General features: G+C 45.0%; 1 pseudogene; it reads left to right on the top strand.

Annotated features, from left to right (window-relative positions):
• The first annotated feature begins 1,157 nt into the window (after nt 1-1,157).
• On the top strand, nt 1,158-1,266 carry LOC143925900 (5S ribosomal RNA; annotated as a pseudogene).
• Nucleotides 1,267-13,010: the final 11,744 nt, after the last annotated feature.

Genomic DNA, 13,010 nt, shown 5'->3' with positions numbered 1-13,010 from the left:
ATGGCTTCCGCCATCAGGTTCAATAGGTAATCCTCAGATTTAACCCTAGGGGTTACTGTAGCCTCCTTATCAGGAGGCACCTCGCTAGCTCAATAGGGGGAATTCTTTTGCAGTTCTCATAGATCTGACAGGAAGATGAATGGGGGACTTCCTCAATAGCTCAAATCTGGAGTTCCAAGAGTCCCCTTCTCCTTGTTTTTTCTCAGATCAAACGTTCCTAAGGATCCAAAGAAAAAAGAAGTCTTTCTCTCCGCATGGAATTTATCTGATTAGTAGTCTCTTTCCTGCAAGGAGGAGAATTTCGGGTGTCTATCAACGTCCTGGATGCTTATCTCCATGTGCCGATCTTCCCTGCTCACCAGAAATTTCTAAGCTTTAAGGTAGAAAATCTTCATTTCCAGTTTGTAGCTCTACATTTTTCGGGCTAGCTTCTGCACCTCGAGTGTGTATAAAGATCCTGTCCCCTCCTTTAGCCAGGTTAAGGGCTCAAAGTATAACAATACTAGCCTACTTTGACGATCTACTCTTGATAGGTCTGTAGCCCGTTTAAACCAAGGTGTGATTACCACAGTCAGCTACCTGAAATACTTGGGTTGGCTCCTCAACCTAGTAAGATTCTCCTTAACACCCTCAAGGACATTGCAGTACTTGGGGCTGATCATAGATACAGTCAGCCAAAGTGTATTTTTACCCCAAGAAAGAATCTGTTCCTTAAAGGAACTGATTTGGTGGATCAAAATGAAGAAGAATTCTATTTATCTTTGCTTGTGTTTATTAAGAAAGATGGTGGCTTCTTCAAGGCCGTTCCTTATGCGCAGTTACAGTCAAGACTGCTGCAAAACAGTATCCTGTCAACTTGGAACAAAAAGATCCAAACCCTGGACTTTCCGTTGTGTTTATCCGCCAAAGTGTGTCAGAGCCTCAATTGATGGTCAATATCCAAACATCCTTCTAAAAGGAAGATCCTTTCTACCAGTTACCTGGAAAGTGGTAACAGATGCCAGCCCTTTTTTTGGGGAGCAGTCCTGGAAGAAGCATCTGTCCAAGGGAAATGGTTCAGATTAGAGATGACCTTGCCCATCAGTATTCTAGAGATTCAGGCAGTACGCCTGGCCCTGGAGACCTGGACGCTCAGACTATTGTCCTTTCAGGATCCAGCCTACGGCCACATCACCCTGAAAGCGCCCGATCTTGGAGGCTAAGCTGGGTCGGGTCTGGTTAGTACCTGGATGGGAGACTGCCTGGGAATACAAGGTGCCGTAGGCTCAATCAGACAATGCCACAGCTGTGGCGTATCTCAATCACCAAAGGGGCACGAGAAGTTGTGCGGCCCAGAAAGAGGTGAATTTTTTTCTGTCTTGGGCAGAATGCAACATTCCTTGCATATCAGCAATTTCATTCCAGCAATGGAGAATTGGCAGGCGGACTACTTGAGTACTATTTTTTTTCTGGGAGAACAGTTCCTTCTCCCTGGGATCATTCTGTCAATATGCCAAGGAGAGTTCTGGATGTGGGTCTATTGTCATCCGTGTTAAATGACAAGATCGACAACTTTGGGTCAAGGACAAGGGATCCGATGGCATGCGAAACAGATGGCTTGTTATTTCCATGGGATCAGTTTTCACTGATCTATGCTTTCCCTCCTGTTCTGCTTCCGCACCTACTTCACAGGAGCAAGCAAGAAGGGAAGGAGGTGGTTCTTGTGGCCCAGCGTGGTCCAGGAGATCTTGGTTTGCTGCGATCATAAGAATGGTGGTAGGGGACCCTTGGTCCTTACCACTGTGGCCAGACCTTCTTTCCAAGGTCCAGTATTCCATCCTTCCTTGCAAATGCTAAATTTAACGGTATGGCTATTGAGACCCGCATTATAAAATAAGACCGTGGGCTGTCAGCTTCAGTCGTTTTCTACTTTGGTTATGCTAGGAAGCCAGCCTCCAGTGTGCTATACTAATGAGTCTGGAAGACATATGTCTCCTGGTGTGAATCCAGGGGTTGGCACCCCAGGAAATATGTCATGGGTAGGATCCTTGAATTCCTACGGATGGGATTAGAAAAGAAGCTGGCCCTGAGTACATTCAAAGGCCAGATATCGGCCTTATCTGTGTTTTTATTCAAGGACCACTTACTTCTCACTCTCTGGTTCGTATCTTATTCAGGGGGAAACGCGGATTAAATCCTCCAGTTAGGTCACCCCTGAATCCTTAGGACTTATGATTAGTCCTGCTGGCTTTACAAAAACAGTCTTTTTGAGCCAATTCGTGATTTTTCCCTTGGTCCTCTTGACGAGGAACATAATTTTGCTGGTTTCCATATCTTCTGCAAGAAGAGTATCAGGGTTGGATGCTCTTTCTTGTTAAGAGTCATATTGGATTATTCTTAAGGATAAGGTTGGATTGCGGCCTCATCCTAATTTCCTTACGAAGGTAGTGTCCGTTTTTTTTCATATTAAACCAAGATATTGTTCTGCCTTCATTTTTTGTTCATAACTTCATTCTCTGAAAGAAAGGTCACTACATTCTCTTGATGTGGTGAGAGCAGTGAAGGTGCATTTAAAGGTGACCGCTCTGATGCATAAAAACAGATGTTTTTTGTTTTTGTTGCCTGACAGTCCTAAAAGGGGACAGACGGCATTGGAATCTACAATTTCTAGGTGGATTTGTCAAGAGATTGTTCAAGCTTTTGGCTTAAAAGAAGCAAATTCCTCCTTTTTAATTTTAAAGGCACTCCAACAGGGCCGTTAGTGCTTCTTGGGCAGTGTATCACCAAGCCTCCATGGCTCAGATCTGCAAGGCCGCAACTTGGTCTTCAATCCATAAATTTACCAGATTCTATCAAGTAGAGGTAAAAGATCATGAGGATATCGCCTTTGGGAGCAGTGTACTGCAGGCTGCAGTATGAGTCATCTAGTCTCTTGGTGCCCTACTATTGTTTTGTCTACCTCCCTTCAGTTGGCATTACTATGGGACATCCCGCATAGTAACTACTATGGCTCTATATCCCCTAATGTATGAAAAGAAAACAGAATTTTTAAAAACTGAGGTGCTCCCACAAGTGGGAGGGGTTATATGGGGAGTGCACTTTTTAATTTAGGGCGTGCCAGTGTCCATCACCTGAAGGTGGCCTATAACCCATATATTAATTACTATGCCTCTGTGTCCCCTGATGTACTTCAAAGAAAAGGATTTTACAGGTAAGCTGTTTTTAAAGATCCTGTTTTTCAGATCCTCAGAGTTCTTTGCCATGAGGTGCCATGTTGAACTTTCAGTGACCAGTTTGAGAGAGTAAGAGTGATGACACCAAATTTAACACACCTGCTCCCCATTCACACCTGAGACCGTGTAACACTAACGAGTCACATGACACCAGGGAGGGAAAATGGCTAATTGGGCCCAATTTGGACATTTTCACTTAGGGGTGTACTCACTTCTGTTTCTACTGGTTTAGACATTAATGTGTGTTGAGTTATTTTGAGGGGACAGCAAATATACACTGTTATACAAGCTATATGCTCACTACTTTACATTGTAGCAAAGTGTAATTTCTTCAGTGTTGTCATATAAGAAGACATAATAAAATATTTACAAAAAAATGTGAGGGGTGTACTCACTTTTGTGAGATACTGTATATACTCTGCATCCAGTTTAGCCTATATCTACAGTACATTCCGTGGTGTACTATTTCTAATATACTTCAGGCGGTGTATCAAAATATCTAGTGTGTATATGTATATATATGTGTCACATGAGAAGATATAATAAAATATTTACAAAAAATGTGAGGGGTGTACTCACTTTTGTGAGATACTGTATATACTCTGCATCCAGTTTAGCCTATATCTACAGTACATTCCGTGGTGGACTATTTCTAATATACTTCAGGCGGTGTATCAAAATATCTAGTGTGTATATGTATATATCTGTGTGTGTGTGTGTGTGTGTGTGTGTGTGTGTGTGTATGTGTGTGTGTATATATAATATACTGCATCCAGTGTAGCCTATATCTACAGTGTATTTCATGGTGTACTGTTTCTACTACTTTTCTGGTGGTGTACACAGTACACAATACAGTGCAGCTGCTACTACTTTTCTGGTGGTGTACACAGTACACAATACAGTGCAGTGTGGTGTTGCAAAACAAAAATATACATCATGTCCGGAAGGCCACCAAGGAGAATCAGATGCTCATAGGCCACTAAAAGAGGGCAAGCAGGCTCTGTGTCTACAGTCAACAGTGCTGGTCATGGACATGGTGCATCCTCTGCAGGTGGCCGTGGGGCACACTTGTCCTTTTTTTTCTGCTGCTGGCTGTGTTATTGAGCTAGAACATGCAGAAGAGTTGGTGGAGTGGATAACAAAGCCGTTCTCGTCCTCCTCATCCTCTGTCACCCAGGCTCAGAGTAGTTTGCCTTCCAATGCAGCTGCCAAAGCGGCCTATTCCACTGGCTCCTTGTCCACAGTCATTCCTTTCGTAGCCCCACCATCATGCACGGAGGAGTGCCCCAAGCTATTCGACCACAGTGTCGGGTACATGCTGCTGGAGAATGCGCAGTGATTTGAAGGCTCCGATGTTGGTTCCCAAGCTGAGGAACGGAGTAACGTGAGCCTAGCCACTTAAGCCCTGGACCATTTTCCAGCTAAAGGACCAAGCCCCTTTTTGCGATCCGGCACTGCATCGCTTTAACTGACAATTGCGCGGTTGTGCAATGTGGCTCCGAAACAAAATTGATGTCCTTTTTTTTTTCCCCACAAATAGAGCTTTCTTTTGGTGGTATTTGATCACACCTGCGGTTTTTATTTTTTGCACTATAAACAAAAAAAAGCGACAATTTTGAAAAAAACACATTATTTTTTTACATTTTGCTATAATAAATATCCCTCAAAAATATCCAAAAAAACATATTTTTTTCCCTCAGTTTAGACCGATACCTATTCTTCTACATGTTTTTGGTAAAAAAATCGCAATTAGCATATATGAGCAATTAGCATATATAAGCAAAAGTTATAGCGTCTACAAAATAGGGGATAGTTTTATGGCATTTTTATTAATAATTTTTTACTAGTAATGGTGGCGATCAGAGATTTTTATTGTAACTGCGACATTATGGCGGACACGTCGGACAATTTGACACATTTTTGGGACCATTGGCATTAATACAGCAAATAATGATTACTGTAAAAATATCACTGGCAGTGAAGGGCTTAACCACTAGGGGGCAGTGTAGGGGTTAACACTGTGTGTGTATGTGTGTGTGTGTGTGTGTGTGTGTGTTATTTTAACTGTAGGGGGGCTTGGCTTGGTGTCTGACATCACTGATCCTCTTTCCCTATAACAGGGAACAGACGATCAGTGACAGCCTCAGTAGAAAGCATGAGGAGAGGTTTAAAGCGGGAGTCCACCGGGACTCCGCGTTTTTTTTTTTTTTTTTAAAAGCCAGCAGCTACAAATACTGCAGCTGCTGACTTTTAAATAGTGACACTTACCTGTCCAGCGCGCCCGCGATGTCGGCACCCGAAGCCGATCGCTCGCTCGGCTGCCGGGTCCCGCCGCCATCTTGGGTATGGGAATCAGGAAATGGAGCCTTTCGGCTTCATTTCCCGGTTCCCTACTGCGCATGCGCGAGCCGCGCGGCGCAATCCGGACGGTCCCCGCTGCCTCTGGGAGCTGTGTGTTTCCCAGCAGGCAGCGGGGCACTTGCTGAAGGGGGCGGGCGCTTGCGGAACGGGGGCGTAACGTACGCCCCGTTCCGCAGAGAGCTAGCCCGGAAGTGGGTGCAGTTACCTGGATTATCCAGGTAACTGCACCCCCCTCCCCCCTGAAAGGTGCCGATTGTGGCGCCGGAGGGGGGGGGGATTCCGATGAGCGGAGGTCCATTTTAGGGTGGACCTCCGCTTTAAGGTAAAAAGGTAGTGGTGCGCGGTACTATGGTGAAGAATCTAGTTAGAACAGGTTTAATATATTCAATAGGTACTCAAAAGATTAGAAGATAAATGTAATATCGTCTCCACTACAGGTAATAAATGGAACGTAGAAAAAGAAAAGACAATATATGTATATAAAAAATATTAAAAATATATATATATATGTATATATAGTGAGGGACCCTCACTCCTATGCGTAGTAGTATTTTGAGTGGTGGACAAATGGATAAGAAAAACAATTAATGATAAATAAGACTAGTGGTCCCAATGCGATTTTTTAGGTAGCAGAGTTGCATAAAGTGGCAGTGCTGAATATAAAGAAGGTCCGTGAAAATAACTACTACTGTATTTGTTTCAGTGACTAAAGTACTATACATAAAATAGTGGACGAAATAAAAAATATATAAAGTGAATCACCATGCGATTTGTTAAAAATGACGAAAAACGCATACAAAGTGCTAATGCTGAACAATAAATAGATCTGAAAAGAAAATCTGCTAAGTCAAAGTATATGTGTAACAGTGTACAAAAGTAATCATTAGCTAGATAAGGCAAAAGATGTAAGTAATGCTTGCCTTGTGACTAAAGAAATCGCATATGGTGTTAAAGCCAAGGGAGGGTTAAGCAAAGTGACTCTGTGCGGGTGTCTTTATACCATAGACTTAAATATCGGTGCAGTGCACTAAATTGAATCATACAATCAAAGAAAATAAATCAAATTGTTGAATCAAAACAAAAACGCATAAACGATCCAAGTGTTGGTGAGAGGGAAACAACCCTCTGGGAATAATCCAAAACAGAAGGAAAAAGGTGCACAGTGTTTGAAGCTATAAAAAATATAAAAAACAACAATGGAACAGTAATCCTAGTTAAAATTGTCCATTCAGCTGGTGCAACAACAAGTGGCGATTAGCCCAAAATCGCATGTAACAAGACAGTCGCCTGCAATGCTGGTGCTTAAAATATATGTGCACTATAAGGTAGAGATTTAAACAGTGATAATGGTGATGGTGGATATCTCCCACGTGGTCCTGTGTAATCAGAATATGGGTGTCCCCTTACCTTACAGCTGTAAGGTAACAGCATATGGTATATGTATCCTCAGGGTTCCTGGTGGTCCTTATCCCTCGAGGTCCTATTCACGTGTCCCCGGGTCCTGGCGTCTCCTGGTTACTGTGCCGTATTGGGCTCTGTAAGTGGTCCCTCAGCGGTACTTCAGCGTGGGGGGGGGGGAATTGGTGGTATACCTCGGCGGTTTTATGCAAGGGGTTAAACAGATAAGGAGGAAGGGAGCCCCATAGTATAGTATTTTTCAACAGTATTGAAATTTATTTATAAAAACAGCTTTGGTACTCACAAACAGACAGAGTTTTTGTATGGTGTATAAACGAGCCTCGAGCTCGATTGCGTCACTTCCGGTAGCGTCCCGACTAGTGTTCGTCACGATCACGTGACTTCATCAGGGGATGAAGTCACGTGACCGTGACGAACACTAGTCGGGACGCTACCGGAAGTGACGCAATCGAGCTCGAGGCTCGTTTATACACCATACAAAAACTCTGTCTGTTTTGTGAGTACCAAAGCTGTTTTTATAAATAAATTTCAATACTGTTGAAAAATACTATACTATGGGGCTCCCTTCCTCCTTATCTATTTAACCCCTTGCATAAAACCGCCGAGGTATACCACCAATTCCCCCCCCCCCACGCTGAAGTACCGCTGAGGGACCACTTACAGAGCCCAATACGGCACAGTAAGCAGGAGACGCCAGGACCCGGGGACACGTGAATAGGACCTCGAGGGATAAGGACCACCAGGAACCCTGAGGATACATATACCATATGCTGTTACCTTACAGCTGTAAGGTAAGGGGACACCCATATTCTGATTACACAGGACCACGTGGGAGATATCCACCATCACCATTATCACTGTTTAAATCTCTACCTTATAGTGCACATATATTTTAAGCACCAGCATTGCAGGCGACTGTCTTGTTACATGCGATTTTGAGCTAATCGCCACTTGTTGTTGCACCAGCTGAATGGACAATTTTAACTAGGATTACTGTTCCATTGTTGTTTTTTATATTTTTTATAGCTTCAAACACTGTGCACCTTTTTCCTTCTGTTTTGGATTATTCCCAGAGGGTTGTTTCCCTCTCACCAACACTTGGATCGTTTATGCGTTTTTGTTTTGATTCAACAATTTGATTTATTTTCTTTGATTGTATGATTCAATTTAGTGCACTGCACCGATATTTAAGTCTATGGTATAAAGACACCCGCACAGAGTCACTTTGCTTAACCCTCCCTTGGCTTTAACACCATATGCGATTTCTTTAGTCACAAGGCAAGCATTACTTACATCTTTTGCCTTATCTAGCTAATGATTACTTTTGTACACTGTTACACATATACTTTGACTTAGCAGATTTTCTTTTCAGATCTATTTATTGTTCAGCATTAGCAGTTTGTATGCGTTTTTCGTCATTTTTAACAAATCGCATGGTGATTCACTTTATATATTTTTTATTTCGTCCACTATTTTATGTATAGTACTTTAGTCACTGAAACAAATACAGTAGTAGTTATTTTCACGGACCTTCTTTATATTCAGCACTGCCACTTTATGCAACTCTGCTACCTAAAAAATCGCATTGGGACCACTAGTCTTATTTATCATTAATTGTTTTTCTTATCCATTTGTCCACCACTCAAAATACTACTACGCATAGGAGTGAGGGTCCCTCACTATATATACATATATATATATTTTTAATATTTTTTATATACATATATTGTCTTTTCTTTTTCTACGTTCCATTTATTACCTGTAGTGGAGACGATATTACATTTATCTTCTAATCTTTTGAGTACCTATTGAATATATTAAACCTGTTCTAACTAGATTCTTCACCATAGTACCGCGCACCACTACCTTTTTACCTTTTGTCTTCTCCAATTGGGGTTCAAGTACCCCATTTCAGTGTGTGCAGCGGTGCAACAATTAGATTACTCTTTGATTAGGCGCAGGAATATTCTCTTTTATACTTATGAGGAGAGGTTTGTTTACACTTCCCTCACCTCGTTCTTCAGCTCTGTGACCTAATCGCGGGACACCGGCGGGTCCCGCGGCCACTGTCGTGGAGCTCAGGACTGGGTCACGAGTGCGCCGCTGGCAGCACGCTCGTCACCCACGGCTGGGCACTTGAAGGGCAATGTACCTGTACGTACTTGTGCCCAGCCGTGCCATTCTGCCGACGTACATCGGCATGAGGCGGTCCTTAAGTGGTTAAAGAGAGGGGGTGCCCAAGAAGGACAAGAAACTGGTAGTCATGTTCCCCCAGCTGCAGCATACTGGCAAGTTTGCTCCAGTGACGAAGAGGGAGGGGATGTTGAGGTCACTGACACTACTTGGGTGCCTGATAGAAGAGAGGAGGAGGAGGCACAACTCCGAGAGGACGGCACTGAGAGTAATGAAGGTATAGCAATAGGTGTTCCAAGTACTTGCAGCCAATCTGCTATCAGTACACCTCCATCTGATTTTAGCAGGCAAATTTCCCTACCCCAGTTGCTAAACCATAAAAAGAAATTTGGTCTCAGCCTTCCACATGCTCAGCGTCTGAATGCTAGCTTGGCCAAATTCCTAGCACTGCAACTGCTGCAATTTCAGCTGGTAGACTCTGCCCCCTTTTGTGAATTCATGGAATGTGCTGTACTTCAGTAGCAGGTTCCAAAATGCCATTCCGGCTCTCTACTTGTATGAGGAAGGTGATGTTTTGGCCTCGTTGGACAGGGGGCAGTCAGCAGTGAGGTGCATATTACCGCTGCCTCATGGTCTAGCAGGCATGGGCAGGGACGTTACCTTTCCTTCACGGCATACTGGGTAACTCTGCTGGCAGCTAGGAAGGATGCAGGGCAGGGTTCAGTATTGTTGGAGCTTGTTCTGCCACCAAGCCTCCAAAATGCTAGTGGTGATTCTGCCACAGCTCTCTCCTCCACCCCTCCTCTTCTTCCTCTTTGGCCTCTTCTGCAGATTTGTCCTCTGAACCACTGGTGCTCCGTAAACGTTCAAGGGCCTACGCAAGCACTCAGGCAAAAAGATGCCATGCAGTGCTTGAGTTGGTCTGCTTAGGGGACAGGATCCACACTGGGTCAGAGATTCTGTAAGCTCTGCATGTGCAGGCTCAGAGGTGGTTGACGCCATGCCAGCTTCAGCCAGGGATGGTTATATGTGACGATGGCACCAATCTTCTCTCTGCCCTCCGACAGGGACACATGACCCAGAATTTGGTGGTGCAGTGGTTGTGCGCATGAGCAGGTACCCAGGCTTACAGGATCTCCTGAGGCAGGCTAGAAAAGTCTGTGGTCATTTCCACCGGTCATACAATGCTAGTGCCCGGCTGGCTAACATTCAAAGGGAATGCAACCTGCCCACCAACCGCCTCATTTGTGAGATGCCCACCAGGTGGAACTCAACGTTGGCAATGCTGCAGCGGCTGCACAGGCAGCAGAGGGCCATCAATGAATACCTGTGTGAGTATGGCCCCGGGACAGGGTCATGGGAGCTTGGTTTCTTTTTGCCACTCCAGTGGCTACTGCTCAAGGATGCATGCAATGTCTTGTCACCATTTGAGGAGGCCACGAGGATGGTGAGCAGCAACAATGCATGCATCAGTGATACTGTCCCTCTTGTCTTCCTGTTGGTGCACACGTTTCATGGAATAATGGACAGGGCACTTGGGGCAGTACAGCGGGAGGAAGAGGAGGATTTCCCCACCACTCAAGGCCCCCTTGATCCAGATAGTAGTATTCCTGCAGGCCCCCCAAACACACAGGAAGAAGAGGAGGAGGATTGTGTGAGCATGGACATGGAGGATAACACTCAGCTGCAGTCTCCAAGAGATGGTTTTCTAGAAACCCAAGGAGTTGTACGCGGCTGAGAGGAGGTTGTTACAGATCATGTGATCCTTGGTGACCCTGAGGACTCGGAATCTAATGCCTTTGCAAACTTATCTTGCATGGCCTCCCTGATTCTGCAAAGCCTGAGAAAGGACCCTAGGATTTGTGGTATCAAGGAGAGGGATCATTACTGGCTGGCAACCCTTCTTTGTCCACATTACAAGGGTAAGGTTTCAGAACTCATCCTGCCTTCACAGAGGGAGCAGAGGATGAAACATCTTCAGGAGGCCTTAAAGAAAGGTTTGTGCAATGTGTCTCCAGACCCTGGTGCTGGACAACGTGTTGTTGAGGCTTTGTTCAGTCAGAGGAAGAGTGGCGGAGAAGGTGGCCGGCTGACCGATGCCTTTAGACAATTTTTCAGTCCTCAGTGCCAAGGTCTGATCGGTTCAAGCAACCAGCGCCAGCGTCTGCATTACATGGTGCAGGAATATCTAGGGGCAAGAGCAGACTTGGAGACCTTTCCAACAGACCATCCACTGGGTTACTGGGTCTTGAATATTGACCACTGGCCAGAACTTGCTCAATATTGAGCTACTGGCCTGTCCTACATCCAGCATCCATTCTTTCTGAATGCGCAATCAGTGCTGCTGGTGGGTTTGTAACGAATCATAGAGTGTGCCTGTTCACAGACTCCGTTGATAGGCTCACATTCATAAAAATTAATTAGTCTTGGATCAGCACCTATCAAGCACCTGATGCTGGTGTAACTGATTGATTTTCCTATGGATGTGGGATCCCTTGAAGACTGCCTATGCTGAGTGACTATTGTGGCAGCACGCAGGTAAAATCACCTGGTTGTATTCAGGATGGGAAATATGTGTGTCCTAGATTCAGGCTTTATGCAGACTTTTACAATTAGAGGGGAAGAGTTAATGAGCCCAGCTGTAGTAAGTGGGCTCATTAAGACCTCTACAAAAAACCCCAGCATGCATAGGGAGATGCTCCATCCTGGAACCAGTTTTGTGTGTATAGACTGGGGAGTCTGAGATCTGTTCTGTGCGGTGAGTTAACGCCTGTGTGGCAAACCCCTACAATAGGGACAGGGACTGGGGCAGCACAAGGCTGCACCCAGTTGTTAGACAGGGAGTCTACGTGTGTAGTTAGAGGTCAAGCTGACCAGGATTTATTTTCTTGTTTTATTTTGTTTGGCTGTTATATGTATCACTGCATGTAGCCTAAATAAACCGGATCTTTTGTTTTTTGCACCTACACCGCTGTCTGCTGTGCCTGACTTTGTGTTGTGAACCCATCCAGGGGGTCACACACACCCGCTACCGAGCGAACCCCCTCACAGTTGGTGGAGAATGCGGGCAGTTTTTTTTTTTTTTTTTTTTTTTGTTAAGGCCAGCATGGAGGAGATACTGAGACAGCTGGCTCTAGCAAATGCAAACCAGCAGCAAGCAAATGCAAATCAGCAGCAAACAAATGCAGCTTTACAAAAGAGCCTTGCAGCTCAACAACAAGCCCAGCAGCAGGCAAATGCAAATCAGCAGCAGACAAATGCAACTTTGCAGCAGAGTTTGGAAGCCCAGCAGCAGGCAAATGCAAATCAGCAGCAGACAAATGCAACTTTGCAGCAGAGTTTGGAAGCTCAGCAACAAGCCCAGCAGCGATCTGAAGCCCGCTTCATAGACCTGTTGCAGAAGTAAAAGCAGAAATATTGGCACGGCTGGGTGTCACCCTGGCAGTCCGGGCTCAGCGTGTGCATAACTGGACTTTTCAGGTTGGAAAACCCCCCAGGTCTCAAATGTATGACCTCATTCACCTGAGCAGGAAGTGGCTGCAGCCAGAGATTTTGACCGCACCAAACATTGTGGAACGTGTGGTTATGGATCGTTTCCTGAGAGCTCTTCCTACTGCCATTCAAAAATGGGTAAGCCATGGAGACCCAGAAAATGCAGATAAACTTGTGGATCTGGTTGAGAGGTACTTGGCTACAGAGAACTTGACCACCTCTTCCAGGGACTCACGGACTTCCCCCCCCAAGACCAGATCATCCCCAGTGGCGGGTAAGATGACTCTAAGGGGTGAGGGTGGAGAGAGTGAGAGGGTGGGAGTTCTACCTAAGGTCTGGCGGGAGCAGCCCAGGAAGCTCATGCTGCAAGAGGCAGCGGAAAAAATTATTTGC

This window comes from Lithobates pipiens, unplaced genomic scaffold (genome assembly GCF_037356315.1).
Source record: "Lithobates pipiens isolate NorthernLeopardFrog02 unplaced genomic scaffold, aLitPip1_a1.2 Scaffold_22, whole genome shotgun sequence".
In the NCBI taxonomy this organism is placed as follows: domain Eukaryota; kingdom Metazoa; phylum Chordata; class Amphibia; order Anura; family Ranidae; genus Lithobates; species Lithobates pipiens.
The sequence above is the reverse complement of the archived record's forward strand: the minus strand, read 5'-3'. Positions and strand labels throughout refer to the sequence as shown.